We start from the raw sequence: 24,492 nt of genomic DNA, 5'->3' as shown, positions 1-24,492 counted from the left end.
TTGTTTCAATGTGAATTCCCATTATAGAGTCATAAAGATGTACAGCATAGAAACAGAAACTTTGGTCCAACCCATCCATACTGACCAGATATCCCAACCCAATCTAGTCCCACCTGCCAGCACCCAATCCATATCCCTCCAAACCCTTCCTATTCATATACCCATCCAAATGGCTCTTAAATGTTGCAATTGTATCAACTTCCACCACTTCCTCTGGCAGCTCATTCCATACACATACCACCCTGTGTGAAAACGTTGCTCCGTAGGTCGCTTTTATATCTTTTTCCCTCTCACCCTAAACCTATGCCCTCTAGTTCTGGACTCCCTGAACCCAGGGAAAAGACTTTGCCTATTTAACCTATCCATGCCCCTCATAATTTTGTAAACCTCAGCCTCCGACACTCCAGGAAAAACAACTCCAGCCTATTCAGCCTCTCCCTATAGCTCAAATCCTCCAACCCTTGCAGCATCCTTGTAAATCTTTTCTGAACCCTTTCAGGTTTCATAACATCTTTCCGTTTGGAAGGAGACCAGAATTGCATGCAATATTCCAACAGTGGCCTAACCGATGTCCTGTACAGCCGCAACATGACCTCCCAATTCCTGTACTCAATACTCTGATCAGTAAAGGAAAGCATATCAAACTTCACTATCCGACCTGCGACTCCACTTTCAAAGAGCTATGAACCTGCACTCCAAGGTCTCTTTGTTCAGCAACACTCCCTTGGACCCTATCGTTAAGTGTACAACTCCTGCTAAGATTTTATTTCCCAAAATGCAGCACTTCGCATTTATCTGAGTTAAACTCCATCTGCCTCTTCTCAAGCCATTGGCCCATCTGGTCAAGATCCAGTTGTAATCTGAGGTAACCTTCTTCACTGTCCACTACACCTCCAATTTTGGTGTCATCTGCAAACTTACTAACTGTACCTCTTATGCTAACATCCAAATCATTTGTATAAATGACAAAACGTAGAGGATTCAGCACCAATACTTATGGCACTCCACTGGTCACAGGCTTCCAGTCTGAAAAACAACCCTCCACCACCACCCTCTGTCTCCTACTTTTGAGCCATTTCTGTATCCAAATGGCTAGTTCTCCCTGTATTCCATGAGATATTACCTTGCTAATCAGTCTCCCATGAGGAACCTTATCGAATGCCTTACTGAAGTCCATATAGATCACATCTACTGCTCTGCCCTCATCAATCCTCTTTGTTACTTCTTTAAAAAAACTCAATCAAGTTTGTGAGACATAATTTCCCACGCACGAAGCCATGTTGACTATCCCTAATCAGTCCTTACCTTTCCAAATAAAATTACATCCTGTCCCTCAGGATTCCCTCCAACAACTTGCCCACCACCGACGTCAGGCTCACTGGCCTACAGTTCCCTGGCTTGTCCTTACCACCCTTTTTAAACAGTGGCACCACGTTAGCCAACGTTCACTCTTCCGGCACCTCATCGTGACTATTGGTGATAAAAATATCTCAGCAAGAGGCCCAGCAATCACTTCTCTAGCTTCCCACAGAGTTCTAGGGTACACCTGATTAGGTCCTGGAGATTTATCCACCTTTACCCGTTTCAAGACATCCAGCACTTCCTCCTCTGTAATATGGACATTTCGTAAGATGTCACCATCTATTTCCCTACAGTTTGTATCTTCCATATCCTTTTCCACAGTAAATACTGGTGCAAAATACTCATTTCGTATCTCCCCCATTTCTGCGGCTCCACACAAAAGCTGCCTTGCTGATCTTTGAAGGGGCCCTATTCTCTCCCTAGTTACTCTTTTGTCCTTAAGGTACTTGTAAAGACCCTTTGGATTTTCCTTAATTCTATTTGCCAAAGCTATCTATGTTCCCTTTTTAGCCTCCTGATTTGCCTCTTAAGTATACTTCTACTTCCTTTATACTCTAAGGATTCAATCAATCTATCCTGTCTATACCTGACATATGCTTCCTTCTTTTACTTAACCAAACCCTCAATTTCTTTAGTCATCCAGCATTTCCTATACCTACAAGCCTTTCTTTTCACCCAAGTAGGAATATACTTTCTCTGGATTCTAGTTATCTCATTTCTGAAGGCTTCCCATTTTCCAGCCATCCCTTTACGTGCGAACATCTGCCCTCAATCAGCTTTCAAAAGTTCTTGCCTAAGATCATCAAAATTGGCCTTTCTCCAATTTAGAACTTCAACGTTTTGATCTGGTCTATCCTTTTCCATCACTATTTTAAATCTAATAGAATTATGGTCACTGGCCCCAAAGTGTTCCTCCACTGACACCTCAGTCACCTGCGCTGCTTTATTTCCCAAGAGTAGGTCAAGTTTAGCACCTTCTCTCATAGGTACATTCACATACTGAATCAGAAAATTGTCTTGTACACACTTCATAAATTCCTCTCCATCTAAACCTTTAACACGATAGCAGTCCCAGTCGATGTTTGGAAAGTTAAAATCCCCCTACCATAACCACCCTATTATCTTTACAGATATCTGAGAACTGCTCACAAAATTTGTTTCTCAATTTCCCTCTGTCTACTAAGGGGCCTATAATACAATCCCAATAAGGTTATCATCCCTTTCTTATTTCTCAGTTTCACCCAAATAACTTCCCTGGACGTATTTCCGGGATTATTCTCTCTCAGCACAGCTGTAATGCTATCCCTTATCACAAATGCCACCCCCCTGCTCTCTTGCCTCCCTTTCTGTCCTTCCTGTAGCATTTGTATCCTGGAACATTAACCTGCCAGTCCTACCTATCCCTGAGCCATGTTTCTGTAATTGCTATGATATCCTCGTCCCATGTTCCTAACCATGTCCTGAGTTCATCTGCCCTCCCTATTAGGCCCTTTGTATTGAAATAAATGCAGTTTAATTTATTAGTCCTCCTTGTCCCTACTTGCCCTGACTGTTTGACTCGCTTCTGCTCTCAACTGTATCCCAGTCTCAGCCTGATCTCTTCCGTCACTATCTCCCTGGGTCCCAACCTCAACCCCCACCTGAGTAAATCCTCCCGAACAGCTCTAGCAAATATTCTTGCCAGTATATTAGTCCCTTCCAATTTAGGTGCAATCCATCCTTCTGGTATAGATCACTTCTACCCCAAAAGAGACACCAATGATCCAAATATGTCAATCCTTCTCCCATACACCAGCTCCTCAGCTGCTCTATCCTCCTATTCCTGCTCTCACTAGCTCGTAGCACTTACTCATACCTTTTCTGGCAATAGTCCTTCAGAGGTACATATATCCTCATCTTTTAGCATCGCAGATTGAGAGAATCCTTGTATTTCTTAATATTGGAACCTCTTCACCTGCTGCTCCTGGTCTATGCGACTAAACTTTACCTTCATGGTGTATGGTTTAAGAAGATCTGGGCCAGTTTGTACATTCTGGTGCAGTTTTCTCGTCTCCACAGAGCTTTCTGTTACCATTCCAAAAAAATTTCCCGACTTATCCTGTTTTCCTACATCCGGCTCCTCAGTGCTTTTCCCAACCCATCAACACCGATTTCATGTGGCCTACTTTATTGCAGTGAAAACACAAGAGCTTTTTCACTTCGTTTTCCCTTTCAAGGGTTTCCTTTTTACCATGGTAAATCATCCATATCATCTTCATAGAGATCTACTTTTCCCATTCCAGGTGAGAATTTCTCTTATCCACAATTATTTTCCCTCATGGATTGAAATTGATGTTGTAAGCGCAACTTTGTTTTGTTGATCAACTCAATCCTCAGCCATTTCCGATGCCAGTCTTGCTGTTTTAACTCTCTGCTCTTCCACATAAATTCTCATTACTTCGGGAAGTGAATTTTTTAACTCCTGTCTAAGTGCCAATTTCCAAAGTTCAAACTCCCTATTTATTCCTTTCCTCTCTCCCCTTTTCTCTCCCTTCTCCTTCTTTTCTGCTTTTAATCGTACTTCAAACTGTTTTGTTTCTGTTGTCCATTCCTTGACTTTTGCCTCTAACTCGAGTTGTTTCATTATCAATTGAATGTTAGCCATCCCTAAAGATTCTGATGGCGTTTCCAGCAAATTTAAATTTGAGCTATTACTCTCATTATCGCCCTTTTCCTCATGGAAGGAGGCAGGTTGAGCTCCAGCTGGTCTGCTAATTCCGGCAGCTTGGCATTAATCCCTTTTTTCAAAATTCTGAAGTCACTTCTTCCACCCCCAGAAAGCTCTTGATGACTCTCTGAGCCATTGCTATCCCAAACACTGTTTCTTGATGACGGGCTGATGCCCAAAACATTGATTCTCCTACTCCTCAGATGCTGCCTGACCTGCTGTGCTTTTTCAGCACCACACTCTAGTCTCTGATCTCCAGCATCTGCAGTCCTCCCTTTTTCCAAGCACTGTTAAAACCAATTAAATTTACCACCAGAACAAAAGACGCTAAGACTTACCACTCACTATCTCAGAGTCCAGCAACCCGAATCCCAAATCAGAACCACAAAACAAAACTCTGCAAACAGCCCCAGCCTGTTACGGAAAAGGCCAGACCCCCTTCAAAAATTTCAAGAAAGTAACCCAGACCCTAAATTTGCTAGTTGTTTTAAGTGGGTGTAACAAAGATATTCCAGGAGGGATGCAGCTGGTCAAACAATGTAGTTTTAAACAAACCAGTATTGATTTCCAAAATTACTAAATGATACACAAAAGAGAACAGAATATTGAATAACTTAACAAATTCAAAAACCCAACAGATTATATCAACTTAATGATGGTGTTTCCAAAATTTAATACAATCCCCATCAACACCCTTGGCACAAAAGGTAAAATCAAACACACGGTCTTACAAGAGAGATGTCAGGGAGAGAGTACCAGCATGGACCGGCTTCTTTGGGTTCAGCAGCTTTTTCAACTGCCTGACTGCTTTCAATCAATAGCCAGACAGCCAAAAATCAAATCAAACCTGGGAAAACTGAGCCACTTTTTTAAAATGTGGTAACTTTTTGTCTGAGGCTTTGCCTGTCAGCTATAATCAGAATAGCCCTAAAACCCATCAACTCTCACTTTTTGGAGCCTGTGTCTTTTACAAGCTTGTTAAAGGAGCAGCATCGTCACAGCAGACTGGTCCAAGAAGTAAACGACCATGGGATACAGGGTAATATGTTGAATTGGATCCAGAGTTGGCTCAGTCACAGGAAAGAAAGGATAATGGTCAATGGTGGCCATTGTGAATGGAAAGCTGTTACAAGCAGTAGTCTGCATGGCTCAGTGTTGGAACCGCTGCCATTTGTTCTATACATTAATGATATGGTGGGCAGATTTGTGAAATTTGCAGATGACACAAAAATTGGCGGTATAGAGGATAGCTGTAAGCTCCAAAACTATATCGATGGTTTGGTGGAGTGGGCAGGAAAGTGGCAGATGGAGTTCTGATAAATTTGATTAGATTAGTTTAGATTAGATTAGTTACAGTGTGGAAACAGGCCCTTCGGCCCAACAAGTCCACACCGACCCGCCGAAGCGCAAACCACCCAGACGTATTCCCCTACATTTACCCCTTCACCTAACACGACAGGCAATTTAGCATGGCCAATTCACCTAACCTGCACATTTTTGGACTGTGGGAGGAAACCGGAGCACCCGGAGGAAACCCACGCAGACACGGGGAGAATGTGCAAACTCCACACAGTCCCCTGAAGCGGGAATTGAACCCGGATCTCTGGCGCTGTGAGGCAGCAGTACTAACCACTGTGCCACCGTGCCACCCACAAGTGTCAGGGAATGCATTTTGGGAAGTCAGACAATATATGGGAATATACTGAGGGGACAGGATAAGTCAGAGATCTTGGTGTGCAAGTGCACAGGTTCCTAAAGTGGATAGGGTTGTATGGAATGCTCTCCTCGACTGGCAGAGGGATGGAACAGAAATGTAGGGAAATAACAATGAAAATGTATGAGACACAGGTGGCTACAACAGGAGTATTGTGTGCAGTCGGGTCACCACATCACAAGAAGGACGTCATTTCTCTGGAGAGAGTGCAGAGGAGATTTATTAGAATGTTGCCAGGGCTGGTGAATTGTGGCTATCAGGAGACATTGGAGAGGTTGGGGTTGTGTTCCTTGGAACAGTGGTGCCATGATTAAGGAATACAGGGTGGCCCCCGTATCCCAGGTCGGGTTATCCCAATTTCACTGACCTGCGGTTTACTGTCGTCCGAGCATATAAAAGGGAATTTTCCGGAACCAAGGACCAGGAGGCTGCCGGGAAGGTATATTTCCATTTAAATTAATGGGTTCACACCTGTCTACAGTTTTGGGCTTCCTCCATAGGTCCTGGAACATATCCCTCATGGGTACAGGGGGTCTACAACACCAAATAGTGAGCTTGGTGATGAAGGAGCAGCACTCTGAAAACGTGCAGTTCCAAATAAGCCTGTTGAACTCTAACCTGGTGTTGAGTGATTTTTAACTAACTCGTGAGAGGGAGACATTAGAATAGACAAGAGGAACCTATTTCCTTTCGCAGAGAGTTCAAAAACCAGGGATCACAGATTCAAGCTAAGTGGCTGTGGGATTGGATGAGGAAAATGTTGTTCATGCAGAGAATGGTGGGTATCTGGAATTCGCTGCCTAATTTGGTGTTGCAGACAGAGACCCTAATTTTTTTTAAACAAAAATTCCCTGGAACTGCACCTCAAGTGTTGTAAACTGCATGGTTGCAGGCTGTAGCAGGAAAGTGGGTTGAGAAAGGGCACCTGGGTGTGTTGGCTTTAGCATGGACAAGATGGGCTGAATGCCACCCATGTTGTGTTCTTTTTATGATTCTCTAGTTATCAATCAGACCCAGTCAGTCCCTGCTGTGTGAATATGTAAATGTATTTACCATAGACAGAAAGTTACAGTTTGATAACTACACCCACACATTCACCAAACAGGAACTGACAGGTATCGATCAATAACTAAACTCACATATCCACATACCCACTTGCATCAGGTGGCCCCATTCATGGAGCTGTATGGGTGTTGTTTAGTTTCTGAATCTCACTCAACTCTTATGAGAATTTTAAGAAAAAATGGACAAGGAGCAGCTCAGAGCAGGAGTGGAATCAGACCCGTGGTTTTGTTTAAATTGCTGCCGTTAAACAAAAAAATCATCATGATCATTAACTGAGTGTTACATTGATGTTGCCAATCACAACTGATGTGTCTTCCTTCAGGCAAGTACTAAAGGACCAGGACAATGTAATATTCCCTCGGTACAGAGCCAAGTGTGACCAACTGCTTCGAACACACAGCACGTATGTTACTGCTGTCAGAGCGAAGAACATCCTTTCCACAGTCACAGAGTGGATTGAGTCAGGTTCACATTGAGCTCCATTCCCAGAGAGATATGTTCAAACCAAGAGTCAAACACCAAGGAAATAGAAGTTAATATTTTTTAATCTATATTCTCAATACATACTACTCAGTTCCAATAAATTTGAAAAGAATCCTCATCCGAAATATACACTGCACTAAATCTGAACATCGAACCACCCTCCACGTCCCACCTGTAATATGGCGACCATAATTGAAAAATCATGCAACATTAGATTATAGTCCAGCAGGTTCATTTGGAAGTGCTAGCTTTCACAGCGCTGCTCCTTTATCAGGTAGCTGTGAAACCGGATCACGAGACACAGAATTTATAGCTAAAGGTTACAATGTTATGCATCTGAAATTATATATTGAATAAATCTGGATTGTTAAGTCTTTCATCCTTTAGAATGGATTGCAGGTTTCAGTTAATTAATACATACATCCGATAAATACATTTATGTCCCATTCTCAAGATGACTTCAGGTTTTATTTTAAAAAGGGTGACATCTCAACTCAGACAATGTATTAAAGGTGTGAGGTTAGAGTCTGTCTGTGTCCCAATCTTGAGTCAGATAGTTCTATTACCAAAGTGGGAATTTATAAAGAACTACCTCAATTGACTGCCTGCAGGTTGTGCTCTTTTTGAGCAAAATAGAGTGTATCTGCAAAAGCATATTCACCCCATAGACATGTGTGTGTGTGTGTGTGCACGCATGACTGCATCTGCGAATGTGTGTGTGCACGCTTGATAAAATGTGTGTATGAGTCTGTGTGGCAAATTGTATGCATGGGTGTATGTGGGGATGTGTGTGGATGAGAGAGTGTGTGCGTGTGAGTGTGTAGTGTGACAGGAACCAAAGGTCCCGATTCAAGGCTGTCCTCATGGGTTCTGAACTTTAGTAAGCATACTTTTCACATTATAATAGAGGTGAACAAATAGACGATGCTGTTAGTTTGAACAACTATATATGAAGTAGATCGTGAGTACAGATATTGAAGGAAACATGTCAGCGATCAGGAAATGAGAAGGACAGAATTAATCTTTTGTCACAATACTCTAAGTATGACCTAACCAAAGTCTTATAAAGCTGCAGAATGACATCCTGACTCTTGTACTCAATTCCCCAACAAATAAGGCAGGCATGCCAGACACCTTCCTCCAGATGCCACCCTATCTACTTGCATGGCCACTTTCAGGAAGCTATAGACTTGATCCCCAAGATCCTTCTGTACATCAATTACTTTCAGAGTCCAGCCATTTACTGTATACCTTTCCTTAACATTTGATCTCCCAAAGTCCAGCATCTTACACTTTGCCAGATTAAACTCGTCTGCCATTAGCAAGTTTTGAGAAGATTTGTAACTCAGGTTGAGGTTTTGGTTGTAGGTTTGCTCACTGAGCTGCAAGGATCATTTCCAGACATTTCATTACCCTACTAGGTTTGTGAATGTTGGGTAATCCGTAGAATCGTGGTGTGTTGAATTCATCTGGCCAGTGAGTCTCACTTCTGTTGTGGGTAAAGTCTTGTGGCAGGTCGTGCCTCACAAACCATACTGAATTCTTTGAGAAGGTGACTAAGGAGGTAGATGAGGGGAAAGCGGTAGATGTGGTATATATGGATTTTAGTAAGGCGTTTGATAAGGTCCCCCATGGTAGGCTACTGCAGAAAATACAGAGATATGACATTGAGGGTGAGTTGGAGGTTTGGATTAGGAATTGGCTGGCTGGAAGAAGACAGAGGGGAGTACTTGATGGCAAAGGTTCATCTTGGAGTGCCGTCACTAGCGGTGTTCCGCAAGGATCTGTTTTGGGACCATTGCTGTTTGTCATTTTTATAAATGACCTGGAGGAAGGGTTAGAAGGTTGGGTGAGCAAGTTTGCGGATGATACGAAAGTCGGAGGAGTTGTAGACAGTGAGGAAGGATGTGTCAGGTTACAGCGGGATATAGAGAAGCTGCAGAGCTGGGCAGAAAGGTGGCAAATGGAGTTCAATGTAGCTAAGTGTGAGGTGATTCACTTTGGTAAGAGTAACAAAAAGATGGGGTACTGGGCTAATGGTCGGATACTTGGTAGTATGGAAGAGCAGAGGGATCTTGGTGTCCATGTACACAGATCTCTGAAAGTTGCCACCCAGGTAAATAGTGCAGTGAAGAAGGCATATGGCGTACTGGCTTTTAGTGGTAGAGGAATTGAGTTCCAGAGTCCTGAGGTCATGCTGCAGTTGTACAAGACTCTGGTGCGGCCGCATCTGGAATATTGTGTGCAGTTTTGGTCGCCATACTATAGGAAGGATGTAGAGGCACTGGAACGGGTGCAGAGGAAGTTTACCAGGATGTTGCCTGGTATGGTAGGAAGATCCTATGAGGAAAGGCTGAGGCCCTTGGGGTTGTTTTCATTGGAGAAAAGAAGGTTTAGGGGTGACTTGATAGAGGTGTACAAGATGATTGGGGGTTTGATAGGGTTGACAGTGAGAACCTTTTTCCACGTATGGCGTCAGCTATTACAAGGGGGCATAGCTTTAAATTAAGGGGGGGTAGATATAGGACTGATGTTAGGGGTAGGTTCTTCACTCAGCGAGTCGTAAGTTCATGGAATGCCCTGCCAGTAGCAGTGGTGGACTCTCCCTCTTTATGGGTATTTAAGCGGGCATTGGATAGGTATATGGAGGATAGTGGGTTAGTGTAGGTTAGGTGGGCTTTGATCGGCGCAACATCGAGGGCCGAAGGGCCTGTACTGCGCTGTATTCTTCTATGTTCTATGTTCTATGTTTCACTTTTTGGAAGTCTGTCTTATTTATTTCTCCAGATTTCTGGAGTTTTTTGAGTAGGGCTGTGATTCAGTTCTCCAGTTGTGGAGTCAGGTCTATCGCCATTTGTTAGTAAGTATTGGTATCTGTAAGTAGTGCATTTGCATTTTCAATATAGTCTCTTCGATTTAGAATGACTGTCAAGTGTCCTTTGTCTGCAGGTAGGATAACAATGTTTTAATTTTTATTTCGTCTTTCCAGTACTTTCTTTCCTTGTGTATTGTGTGTTTTCTTCCTTTTTCCTGCCACTCCCTGAGAAAAGGAACAGGAAGTGACTTCACCACAGGAAATGGCATCACCAACCCAAAGAAGCCCAAACATATAAATAGAAAGCAGGAACTTTCAGCAGTGCTTTGCCTGAGGCCCAATGAAGATGTTACCTATTAGGATAACGAAACGCCTGGAAATGAACCTTGCAGCTCAGCGAGCAAACCTTTTTTTAAAGATAATTATGTACTACTTTCAAAATTAGTTGCAATTATCTACAAAGAGCTCTGCATTCGTCCTATCCTTCCCGAGGATGTATCACAAAGCGTGAAATCTGGCTGCAATTTCACAATTCATCAGTGGAATCTAACAACCACCCTTCAAAGCAGTGGAGAAAGGGAAAGAAAAGGCCAAAATTAGTAGGTTTGTAAAACTGCTCATTTTATTTTCAAGCAGAGTTGAACAGTGTTGATTATTCCATAAATTGAATTTGATAATTTACGTATTCTGTACTGCGTGACAAAAAATAAAAATCCTTTTCCATTCCTCCTTCCTACTATAGAGTAACACAACCCCAGGGAAAAGACTTTGTCTATTTATCCTATCCATGCCCCTCATAATTTTGTAAACCTCTATGAGGGGTGACCTCAGAGGTTTACAAAATTATGAGGGGCATGGATTGGATGTGTATATGAATAGGAAGGGGTTGGAGGGATATGGGCCAAGTGCAGGTGGGACTAGATTGGGTTGGGATATCTGGTCGGCGTGGACGGGTTGGACTGAAGGGTCTGTTTTCATGCTGTACATCTCTATGACTCTAAGAGTACTGTTAATGGTACATCATACTACAGAGCAGGGTAATGTTCTGTCTACATCAGAAAAAAAGTTAATTAGCCAATTGTCTTTTCTGTACAAGGAACATTATGTCAGGTCCAATGCAGTTGAATGGTTTGTCACTTAGTTGCAAATGGATTCAGTTTACACTGATTGTTAGTTCAGCAGTGTTCAGAAAAGTACATCAATATGCACTGAAACAAAACTAATGGCATTCTGAAGACGAACATTTTGTATCAATACTGCTGTTAGATTCTGCATTATACAAGTTACAAAAGGTTCATTGTGTTTCCTACCTTGACGCTGAAGAGCAGCACAGAATCCTTTCTGTTGCAGTGTGTTACATGTTCACTACACGGGATTCCTACAGGCACTAACAATTAAAGAACTTTGGCTGCTTCCCATTCATTACAGGAGACATGAACTGAGTTACAGAGTGGCAGCACAAGAGCAAGCTCACTCTCACTCAGCCACTGAATGCTGAAAAGAAAAGAATAAAATTAGGCCTGAATTATTTCCAGATACGTATTGACTCTCAACATCACTTATCACAGCTGAGGATATGCAGTGCCGAGCAGCGCCTGATAAAATCTACTTCCAGGCATGCACACACAATGTAACAATAATCTGGGACTGAAATGCAATACAATTAAGCATCATTCAAAAGAGTTTATTTGCAGAGTTTATGCTACACAAACCCACAACTGAACATAAAAGAACGAGATCAAGTAAATCTCCAATGAACTCTCTCCAGAGCTTGAGAATCCTCCCTTAAAAAAAGTGCCCAGAACTAAACACAAATGAGATCTGACCAATGTTCTGTGATTAAGACTATGGGAAATATATCAAAACTAGCACTATAGTTATTAAAAGTCAGATGACAGCAGAACTGATGCCGAATTGTCCTTTCCATTTTGACGCTGACAATGAGTGGATGAAGTTCACATTCCCAACAATTACTGCAGAACTGATGCATAACAGGATGTCCCAGTACAGACACAATAGGCTGAGTAGTCTGCTTCTGAGCTGTACTATATCAGTGACACTGATTTTGATGAGAAAGGAGATGACATGCTGTTGTGTTGCATATTGGTATGAAAATTATCAGACAGAAATGGACTGACATGTAGAATAAAACTCTCTTTCACAAAGTAAACACCAACAATGTCTGGGTACAAATTAAAACTAAATGTCTCAGTGATACCACAGATCCCAGACTCTCTCCCCAAACAGGAAATGTGTGACCATAATTCAGAATGGTTCTCAGAATAAAGCAGTTTCCCTTCTGCCATCACCCTTTCTCCTCTCTCCCCCATACACCCCGACAGACTGAGAGTCAACTAAAAAAAAATCAGAAAATGTGGTAAAAATTAAGATCCAGTCTCAACATTATGAAGGGCTTTTGCCCAAAACGTCGATTTCGAAGCTACTTGCATGCTGCCTGAACTGCTGTTCCAGCACCACTAATCCAGAATCTGGTTTCCAGCATCTGCAGTCATTGTTTTTACCTCCAGTCTCAACACCCTCATAACAAATATCACAGAATGTATCACATAGACACAGAGAATATTACTAGCTTCCACTTTGATACACAAGAGTGGAACTTGATAAGTACAGGCTGATAACTACAAACTCATGTTGCAGAAATAGACAAACAAATGATGACGACACTGTTAGTGTGATACTGCACTCGCATTGCAGTAACTGTCAGGGAAAGATTAATAACTACACTCTCATTCACTAAGCTAAAACTGACGGGAACAGAATGATAACTACACTCCCAGATTCACACAGCATAATCTGACAAGTACACTCTGACAACAACACGCATATTCACAGAGCAGAGTCTCACATACTTTTTAGTACCTGCACTATTCACATTCATCAAACAGGATCTGACAGGTAGAAATCTATATTTAAGTTCACATATTGACAAGGCAGAGATTGAGGGGCATAGATTTGTAACTGCATTAACGTATTGATATAGGAGAAATTGACAAGTACAGATTAATATTGACAGTATCAATTCACAGAGCAGGAACAAATTCACGTCTCCAGGACACACCCTGGGGAGCTGAAAACATAGGATTTTGCTTGCACATTATTTCAGAAACACATCAAAAATTGTGAATCTCATCAAAATTGAGACCAGAATACATTGCCCCACATCATTGAGCTAAACATCAATGTCACCAAAATCCATACGGTGTGCGAAAAGACCATTCAGCCCATCCAGTCTATGCCAATCCAGGGAAGAACATCCCACCCAGACCCTAACCCTACTCCCATAACCCTGCATTAACCATGGCCAATCCCCCTAACCTGCACATCATCATCAGTGTGGAAACAGGCCTTTCAGCCCATCAGGTCCATAATGATCCTCTGAATAGCATCCCACAGGACACACCACCCAACCCTATCACTGTAACCCTGCATTTCCCATGACAAACCCTCCTAGCCTGTATAACCCTCACACACTATTGGCAACTTCGCATGGCCAATCCATCTAAACCGCACATCTTTGGACTGTGGGGGGAAACCGGAGCACCCGGAGAAAACCCAGGCAAAGAAGGGGAGAATGTGTGAACTCCCAAAAGACAGTCATCCGCAGCTGGAATTGTTGCTGGGGCCCTGGCGCTGTGAAGCAGCAATGCTAACCACTGAGCCACTGTGCCACCCAAAGCTTTTGCCACTGGCCATGTAGAGGTTGGTTAGCTCAGTTGATTCTACAGTTGGCTTACAATGTATAGTCACGCTGACAGCATGCGGTTCAATTGCTGCTCTGGTTGAGGTTGCTGTGAATAATCATTCCCTGTGCCTTAGATGTGGTGACCCTCAGGTTAAACCATAAAACAGTTGTTGCTTTTTCTCTTTCTCCCCCCACACCCCTTTCTCCCTCTCTCTAATGAGACAATGGTGACTTTACATTAATCACCTGCTAAAAATATAAATTTGCTGATTAAAAATTAACTGCCTTTCTTTTCACTGCAAAATAGCTTATGTGTTTCCTTCCTGATGCAGGATTTCAGTAAGCTGTAAATAGAAGACATTTTACCAACAGTACATATCTAAATGAACTGGGAGAGTATGCACAGGGAGATTTATCACATATTGTCTTGGGGGCTGGAGAGTTTCAGTGATGGAGAGAGATACGACAGACTGGGGTTATTGTCCTTACAGCAGAGTGGATTGAAAGAGAGGGATGTATAAAAAGATGAGGGGTGAAAATAGGGTAGGCAGGAAGAAACGTTCCCCCCTTGACGAAGGTGGGGCAAGGGGCACAGATTGAAGGTAAGGGTCAGGAGGTTTTGAGGGGATGAGAAGAAAATCTTATTCAAAAAGAGGGTGGTGGGGAATCTGGAACTCACTGCCTGGAAGTGAGGGAGAGGCAGAAACCGTCATCACGTTGCAGGAGGATTTAGATGTGCACTCGTGACACCAAGGTTATGGGGCCAAGTACTGGGGAAATAGGATTAGGGAACAGTGAGGTGGTTTTTCTGACCAGCACAGATTTGGTGGTCCGATGGGTCTTTTTCTGGGCTGTAGACCTCTTGGAAACTATGACTAACTCACTTTGAGATGTGTATTTCACATCCAAGATACCATCTAACTGTAACATGATTTTGTACATTTCATGTTCAGAGATAAGGAGTTTGTTGTTGAATAAGAGATTGAGCAGTTTAGGCCAATACTCTTTGGAGTTTAGAGGAATGAGGGGAGAGGCAACTGAGGGATATAGGACGCTAAAGTGGGTGAGATTGACAAAGGAGACAGACAGTGTATGTATCCTTAAGTGGGACAGTTTAGAATGAGAGGATCATTGTTTCAGGAGAATGGGGTGGGACAGATTGAAAACAGAGATGGTGAGGAAAGGCTTCTCTCCAAGGGAGACGAGATGGGAATCTCTGGAAATTCACCCCTCAGTGTGTGGGGGCATATGGGGACACTGAATATATTGAAGAAGGGGACCAACAGATTATTGATCAGTGAGGGGTGAAAGGGAGCGAGGGCAGGAAATTGGAGATGAGATCAGCCACAGCTGTATAGAATAGAGGAAGCAGGGTTTTGAAGGCTTCTAGCCCATATGTTGTGTTGGTTGTCCAGCTGCCTGAACACATTTTAGTGTGGGTGACTCATAGCACATGCTCAGAAAGCTCTGAATCTTAGGGACTAAACTGTGTGATGCATCACAGTCGCTTCGTCACTTAGTAACCAACACCATATGATATAGCAACCATTCAGCCCATCAAGTCTGCTCCACCATTCCATCATGGCTGATATGTTTCTTAACCTCATTCTCTTGCCTTCTCTCTACTGATCAAGAACCTCTGTCTTAAAGACATAATGACAGCCGTCTGCAGTAATGTTTTCCACAGATTTCCCACTGTCTGGCTGAAGAAACTCCTCCTCATTAAATGGTGGAACCGGGTCAAGGGGCTGAATGGCCTCCTCCTACTCCTTTATATGAATATTCCACATTAATAAATCTTGGAACCCCTGCAGTTACAAAGTGTCACTTTCACACACCAGAGCAATTAGTGATTTCAAATAGAAACTGCAAGTCCAAGTGTTGTATTTTCACACATTCCAAAACCCCCATCTTCTGGGGGAAACAATCCTCAAATCCCTCCTTAAGCCTCTTGCCCTTCACTTGAAAATAATGCCCCCTTGTTACTGATCGTTCGACTAAGGGAAACAGCTGCTTCCTGTCCACCTATCCATGTCCCTCATAACAGAGTCAGAATCACACAGCAAGGAGACAGACCCTTCAGTCCAACTACTCCATGCCATCCATAATCTCAAACAAAACTAGTCCCACTTGCTTGCACTTGGCCCATATCCCTCCAAACCCTTCCTATTCTTGGACTTACTTAAATGTCTTTTAAACACTGTAACGGACCTCATACCTGCCACTTCCTCTAAAAGTTCAACCACACATGAACCACTCTCTGTCAATGAAATGTTGCCCCCATGTCATTTTTAAAAATGTTTCTCCTCTCACCTGAAAAATGTGTCACCTGGTCTTGAAGTTCCCCCACCCTCGGGAAAAGACACCTGCCATTCACCTCATGGATGACTATCATGATTTCATAAACTTCTATATCCCTCAAACTTCTACCCTCCAGTGAAAATCGTCCCATTCCTTATAACTCAGACGCTCCATTCCCAACAACATTCTGGTATACCTTTTCTGAATCCTCTCCAACTTAATAATGTCCTTCTTCCAACAGGGCAACCAGAACTGGACACAATACACCAGAATATGCTTCACGAGTGTCCTGTATAACCACAACTGGGTGTCCGAACTCCGATATTCAATTGTGTGAACAATGGAGGCAAGTGATCTAAACACCTTCTCAAACACCCTGTTTACCTGTGACACAAAATGCAAAGAATTGTGTACCTGAAACCCTAGGGTTTTTTGCCCTACACACTACCAATCTTACACACCTCTGTCATGTCCACCTCCCCCATCAACCTTCTCTGTTGTAAAGGAAACAACCCAAACTTCCCTCCCATGTTTCCAGGAAGAGATTTGTTTTTGCGGATCTTCCCAATCAGACAGATTCCAAAACGTGACAGTGTAAGATCAACAGCTCACAGATTCATACTCACCATTCAATCGAATTGACTCGATTTCCCATCGCCTCCCTTGAAGTGAAATATGTCCAGACCATGACCCATATAAGTTCCAATCCCGCTCACGACAACAATTTGCTGCTGTTCACGTATGAAAACCCCTGGCAACAAGGTCACTGAGCCATGGTCCCAAGGAATGACCTCTTGGAATTGTCCAGAATGTGGTCAGAACTTCTACGTTCACAGAATCACAAAATGTTACTGCACAGTAGGAGGCCATTCATGTCTGTACCAGCTCCTGAAGGGGCCATCCAGCTAGTCCCACTCTCTAGCCCTATCTCCGTAGCCCTCTACCATCATCCCTTTCAAATTTCTATCCAGCTCTCTTTTCGAGCCTCCTATGAAATCTGCCTCCACCACACCCTAAAGCAGCACATTCCAAACCCAACAATCCAAATAAGTTTCTCCTCATCTCACTCTCTCACTGAATCTTGAAATTCTGACCAGCCAATTACTAATTGACCAATGAGTGAGGAGCAACAACTTTCTTTCCCCCGTCAGAATTGTCGATAACTTTCAACATCTCAATAAGGTCAACATTTCATCTTCTCTGCTTGAAAGAGAATAAGCTCAATCTCCTGAACCTTTCCCTCTATCTGAAATCCCTCATCGTTGGTATCATTTTCATAAATCTCCTTCACACCGTCTGCAGCGTCTGAACAGCCTTCCTTAAATAAGGTGTCCAGAACAGAACAGAACCAGCCTGGGTAATAGAAGACCAACTCCCTTTGTCAAATGTATTTCTAAATTCAACTACTGTTACTTGTGAAGGTGAGGTGTTACACACATACAAAGAAATACCCATCAGATCAAAGGCTTATCTCCAATATGATCTAATCTTCCCCATTCAATGTTTGTGCTGTCATTGGAATTAATTTCTTTTCTGCTGTCTATTTTGTTTTGGGTATTGGGTTAGCTCAATTGGCTGGATGGCTGGTTTGCAATGTGGAGTAACATCAACAGCGTGGGTTTGAATCTCTCACTGCCTGAGGTCACCATGAAGGACAGTCCTTCTCCACTCCTCCCCTTGTGAGACACATGGTAACACTCAGGTTAAACTACCACCTACCAGTTATCACTCTGTCTCTCACTGACACTCCAGCTGAGGTCCACCAGTATCTTGTACAAGTTCAACATCACCTCCTGTTCTTTGATTCTTAAACCCCTTCTAGTAAAGCAGAGGATGCTTTGTGTTATATTAACTGCTCTCCCCATTATGCCACCTTCACTGATCTGTGAACATATAACCCCAGCCCCCTCTGTTCCTGCACCCCCTTTAGAATTTTACCCCCCTACTTTGTATTGTCTTTCTATTTCTTTCACCAAACTTATGTTGAATCACTGTTGTCTCTATTTGAATGTTCACCTATTAAAACCTATTTTGTTAAGTCAAATTTCGTTTTCTCCCTCCTAGTAGATTTGATTCATTTCCTTGCTACTAACAAACAAGAACATGCAGGCTCGGATCAGGTTGAGTCCATTTGGCCCATCAGGAACCTGCTCCACTATTCCATACGATCGCAGCTGATCCCATCTCAGCCTCAACTCCACTTTCCTGCAAACACACCCTTTGACCCATCACTGATGATCAATCTGTCTGTCTCCTCCTCCAATTGATGCAGTGAGTTGGGTGGTAGGAAATGGAGTGGGGTGTTCCCATTGAAGTACGATACCCTCCTCATTTGAGAGAATTCATTCCTCCTCATCTCTGTTTTCAATCTGCCCAGTCCCACATCCTGAAATGATAACCTCTCATTCTAGATTCTCACGCATGAGCAAACATCCTCTCTCCATCTCCTTTGCCAATATTCCCTTTAGCATCTTAAAACCCTCAGTTAGATCTCCTCTCTTCCAAACTCCAGAGGAACTGTTCAATCTCTCATCTAAGACAAACCCTCCATCTCTGGAAATGATCGAGTGAACTACTTCTGACCTACCTCTGTCCTCAAGTAAAGAGATCAATATTGTACCAGTCTGTTCTCATAAGACGAACCTTTCATCTTGTCAATCAATTCAGTGAATCTCCTCTGAAGTCCCCCCAATTCAAATACATCCCTCCTCAAGTAAGGGGACCAGAACTAACTGCAGTAGTCCGGATGTGGAAACCCACATTGTCCAGTTGCAGTAACACTTCCCTAGTTTCATACTCCATTCCTTTCGCAATAAATGCTCTCCTTTATGACCCGCTCTAGCTGTACACTACTTTGAAATTCATGCACAAGAACATCCTCATCCCTTTGCACCAAAACAATTTGAAATTTCTCTCCCATTCAGGTGACAAATGGCCTTTTTCAATTCTTCTTCTGACTACAATGGATACCCTCACCACTACTGGGACTGACCAACATTCAGTTCAGTGTCTAATGGAAATTGAGATTGTGTCCTCGATTTGAACTGTTGTGCTTTAGATTTGCAAACAAGTTAGACACAATGGGTCCATTTGCTCCAATTTGTCTAACAAATGTAAAATTGCTGAGTTTGCACCCCAGAGTGATTTTTAGACCATTCGGACAGTGTTTGAATACTGTTCAAAGTTGCTAACCACCTCAATAACTTACCTGTGTCACCGGGAACTGTTGGAAGAATCAGCTGGAGAAAAGAAGAGAGAAAGAACATGGGAAAGTTTTACTGTAAATATTCAGCTTCACCTGCTAGCAAATGAATCTGGATTCTTTGACTGATGCGCAAGCAACAATTATTCCAATTTTAATGTTTAGTTTATATCTGGGCTGACCATTCCTCTGAACACAACACATTGCATTGTTTATCTCCCCAAGTAATTTCGTCTGCCACTTGTTCAGCCTGCCCACATCCTCACAAAGCACGTTCCTACACCGTGTTTTATTATTTGTTTTTAAATTAACTTGTGGATGGTGAAAAATCACTGGCTGGGCCGTGAATTTATTATCCATCCCTCGGCCCCTTGAGAAGGAGGTAGTGAGCTGCCTTCTTGAACCACTGCAGTCCCTGTGCTGTAGGTAGACCCACAATACCATTAGAGAGGGAATTCCAGGATGTTGACCCAGCAACACTAAATGAACAGCTAATATATTTCCAAGTTGGGATGGTGAGTGGCTGAGGGGGAAACTTGCAGGAGGTGGTATTCTCATGTATCTGCTGTCCTTGCCCTTCGAGGTGGAAGTGGTTGTGGGTTTGGAAGGTGCTACCTGAGAACCTTTGGTGAATGTCTGCAGTGAATCTCCGATGGTACACACTGCTGCTACTAAGCACGGGTGGTGGAGAGAGTGGATGGTGTGGTGCCAATCAAGCAGGGGCTGTGTTGTCCTGGATGGTGTTCGGCTTCTCAAGTGTTGTTGACAAGGTGCACTGCAGAAGTGAGTAGTATGTGCGTGCATGTAAAAGTATGTGTGAGTGTCAATGAGAATGTGTGTGTGTGTGTCTCTCTCTCTCACACACACATGCACACCTTCATACTGTCACCCAAACACCCTCCCACTTATACTCTCTCATAAGTACACCCTCATACGCTCTACGTGAGCAACATTAGTTTGAAACCCAAGTGGAGCAGGATCACCAGTGTTACCTGTCGGAGTGTCTCATCTACCTTGTTTCCTGTTCTGGAGTTTAATTGGAAGCAATGTGATGAGAGAAAGGACAGAAACATTGGGACAATCAGTACTGTCATCTCAGCGCTGTGTTCCTGTGCTGGATTCAGAGAGGGATTTCTTGTCAATAACATCATTCTTTCAGCAAACATCAACTCCAGTGTTTCCTGTTCCCTGTTCCCCTGACCCCCTGCCACCACCCGTCCATTTGGAGGGAAACCCTTGTGTCTGTGAATGTCATTCCAAACTCTCACCATTGCAATGGCATCACTGTTTCTGTGCAGCCTCTCTCAATAACAACATCCCACCAATCCAAGTCTGACTATTCGATGCTAAACTCAAAAGATCACTCTGCATCCACCCTCTCTAAATCGTTGACTAGAAATTATTGTCCCTCATTTTCACTGATGAGATATATCGAGGCAAAACTTCCCTGTGTCATCCACCTATCAGCGGTAACTAGGCCATTCACAGAGAAACATTGAAAATATCATCGGGGGGAGGCCGTTTGACCCCTCCAGCCTGCTCAGCCCATTCAATGGGATCATGACTGATCACCCAACTTTGTCCTGTGCTTCCCCGTGCTCTCCCTTTCGCCCCAAAGAACTCCACCTAACTTCTTCCTGAACAACATTCAGTGTTCTAGCCTTGACTACTTTTTGTGCCAGAGAATTCCATAGGCTCCCCACTCTCTGGGTAAAGACATTTTTCCCCATCTCAGTCTTGTCACGTCTCCTTTAGACAGTGACTCCAGTCTCTCTCCACCCGTCAATCCTGCTATCCCAGGAATCGCTCTGGGTAACCTTTGATATACTCCCTCCATAGGCACAATGTCCTTCCTCAGATAAGAAAACGCCAAACTGCACACAGGTCTCCAGTGTGTGGTCTCACCCTGTCCAATTGTGGCAGGGTCTCTCTCTCTCTCTCTCTCTCTGTCTCTCTCTCTCTCACATACAGCTGCTGCCGACCTGCAGAGGTTTTCCAGCACTTTCTGCGTTTATAACTTGCGACATTAATTCTGTCTATCTCCACAGATGCTGCCAGACCTGCTGAGTCTGAGGCAATTTTCTGGGTGTTCATGTCAAGTCTTCAGCTGCACCCCAGTGAAGAACAAGCACGGATCTTGGATGAAGAATGGATTACCTAGCACCGTGAGGCAGATGGAATTACTGGTCACATTAAATATTATTTCACTGGGACCCCTGTTGATCACGAGACACTGGTACCGGCCTTGGTATTGGGACTGGAAGGATTCCATGGCATTCTGTCCTGTCTGAGCTAGAGTTGTAATTCCCACTAGCATTGTTTAAGGCTTTCTGTTGAAAGTACCATTGAAAGTAGGGTCCAGTACCTCGGCTCAGTACACACTCTGGAATGAGACAACTCCCAATCAGAAACTCTGTGTTATTGGCTCTGGGGGTGAGGAAAACCCTAGCAACAGGAACTGGAACAAAACAAGACAAAGAGGAAATAACCGATCGGACGCTGAAATTGTCTCTTTTGTCACAATGTTACCTTCAATGACAGGATAATAATTGATGGAAAGGAGAAATAAAACAAGTGAGATTTCACATCATCGCAAAGTCCCTTTATGTTGTAAAATCTACACTTTGAAAGATTTGTGTTAACTATGGATGGTCAAATGGGACATCATCCAACCATGGCCTCTCGATGTTCAATGGTGTTACCATCGCTGTCCCTACCCCGCTGCACTATCAACATCCTGGGGGTTACTGTCACTGTCCCCACCCTCTTCCCATGATCAACATCCTCAGGGTTACAATCACTGTCCCCACCTCCACTCCACTATCAACATCCTGAAGGTTACCATCACTGCCCCCACTCTCTTCCCATTCTCAACATCATGAGGGTTACTGTTGGGAAAGTTGACATGGTTTGCCTGGAAGCCGTTTTCCAAATCCGGTTGAGAAACCATTTTGTGTCCCCAGAACTTTGCTGGCTAAGCATTCCTTATTCTTAGGAAGATAAGGCCTACCTTTCACGTTACCTAAGGTGTCAAGTTAGTGTTTTTACCACTTTGATGAATGTTCAGGGCAGGCTGTGGAATGAGTCAAGTGGACAGAGACTTGTCAATTAGTCCCACTTCCTTTATGAGTTATTGCCACTTCACGGTCATTCAGCTAATTAGGGACATCTCTGCTTAGTGTTAGCAATCTGTGTAAATACTTGTGGAATGCATAATAGACAATAGGTGCAGGAGTAGGCCATTCTGCCCATCGAGTCTGCACCACCATTCAATATGATCATGGCTGATCATCCTTAATCAGTATCCTGTTCCTGCCTCATCACCATAACCCTTGATTCCACTATCCTTGAGAGCTCTATCCAACTCTTTCTTAAATGAATCCAGAGACTGGGCCTCCACTGCCCTCTGGGGCAGAGCATTCCACACAGCTACCACTCTCTGAGTGAAGAAGTTTCTCCTCATCTCTGTCCTAAATGGTCTACCCCGTATTTTTAAGCTGTGTCCTCTGGTTCGGCACTCACCCATCAGCGGAAACATGTTTCCTGCATCCAGAGTGTCCAATCCTTTGATAATCTTATATGTCTCAATCAGATCCCCTCTCAGTCTTCTAAACTCAAGGGGATATAAGCCCAGTCACTCCAACGTAAGGTGGTCCCGCCATTCCAGGAACTGACCTCGTGAACCTACACTGCATTCCCTCAATAGCCAGAATGTCTTTCCTCAAATTTGGAGACCAGAACTGCACACAATACTCCAGGTGTGGTCTCAGAGGGTCCTGTACAGCTGCAGAAGAACCTCTTTGCTTCTATACTCAATCCCCCCTGTTATGAAGGCCAGCATGCTATTAACTTCCTTCACTACCTGCTGTACCTGCATGCTTGCCTTCATTGACTCGTGCACAAGGACACCCAGATCTCTTTGTACTGCCCCTTTACCTAAACTGATTTCATTTAGGTAGTAATCTGTCTTCCTGTTCTTGCCACCAAAGTGGATAACCATATATTTATCCACATTAAATTGCATCTGCCATGCATCTGACCACTCACTTAACCTGTCACCCTGTAATCTCCTAACACCCGACCACCCAGCTTAGTATCATCAGCAAATTTGCTAATGTTATTAGTAATACCATCTTCTATATCATTAATATATATTGTAAAAAGCTGCGATCCCAGCACTGATCACTGCGGTGCCCCACTGCCTGCCATTCCAAAATGGAGCCGCTTATCACTACTCTTTGTTTTCTGTCAGCCAACCAACTTTCAATCTAAGTTAGTACTTTGCCCCCAATACAATATGCGCCCTAATTGTGCTCACTAACTTCTTATGTGGGACTTTATCAAAAGCTTTCTGAAAGTCCAGGTACACTACATCTACTGGATCTCCCTCGTCCACCTTCAGAGTTAGAGTGCTTAGTTTTGACCCTAATGACTAACCTCTAATTTAGTACCAAACTGTGTAATCAACAATCAGCCCCAATCTGCTTTCTCTATATAATCCTGTAGTATCCTGATGTATATCTGAATAGCACCGAGCCACAGTTAGGATGGTGAATTACCCATGATATATCCTGTAATAAACGAATCAGTTCTCAAGGTGGGAGTCTTCAACAGTTTTCTTCAACAGTTACCATCACTGTCCCCATCCCCACTATCAACATCCTGGTGGTTACCATCACTGTCCTCACCCCTACCCTACTGTCAACATCCTGGGGGTTACCATCACTGTCCCCACCCCTACCCTACTGTCAACATCCTGGGGGTTACCATCAGTGTCCCTAATCCCACCCTACTATGAACATCTTTGGTTGTATACCTCTATGACCATTAAGCCTTAACCTATCTTAGGTAAATTACTTGAAGATTCTGAGAGATATGATTTACATGCATTTGGAAAGATCGGGTTTGATATGGAATGGTCAGCATAGCTTCGTGAGTGTGTGAGGTCTTGTATTTTGGAAAGACAAATCAAGGTAGGAGTTTCATGGAGGAGTGTAGTGGAATAGCGGGAACTTGGAGTTCAAGTTCACAGTTCTGTCAAAGTGGAGTAATAGGAAGTTGGAAGAATTGAAAAAGGCAAGTTATCATTTGAATAGGAGAGAAAGTTCAAAATGTCAACGCAAAGGCTACAGCAGGTCAC

At 43.3% G+C, this 24,492-nt stretch overlaps 2 long non-coding RNA genes across 2 annotated transcripts in view; one reads left to right on the top strand and one right to left on the bottom strand.

Annotated features, from left to right (window-relative positions):
• The window catches only part of LOC140470765 (uncharacterized), a 186,550-nt gene that overhangs the window by 1,239 nt on the left and 160,819 nt on the right, over window positions 1-24,492 (top strand). The window lies entirely within an intron of this gene.
• LOC140470791 (uncharacterized) overlaps window positions 1-24,492 on the bottom strand; it is a 212,184-nt gene that overhangs the window by 69,357 nt on the left and 118,335 nt on the right. The gene's annotated exons all lie outside the window — the stretch shown is intronic.

The sequence above is a fragment of the Chiloscyllium punctatum genome, chromosome 52 (genome assembly GCF_047496795.1).
Source record: "Chiloscyllium punctatum isolate Juve2018m chromosome 52, sChiPun1.3, whole genome shotgun sequence".
NCBI classification, from domain to species: Eukaryota; Metazoa; Chordata; class Chondrichthyes; order Orectolobiformes; family Hemiscylliidae; genus Chiloscyllium; species Chiloscyllium punctatum.
This window is presented reverse-complemented; position numbering and strand designations above follow the sequence as displayed.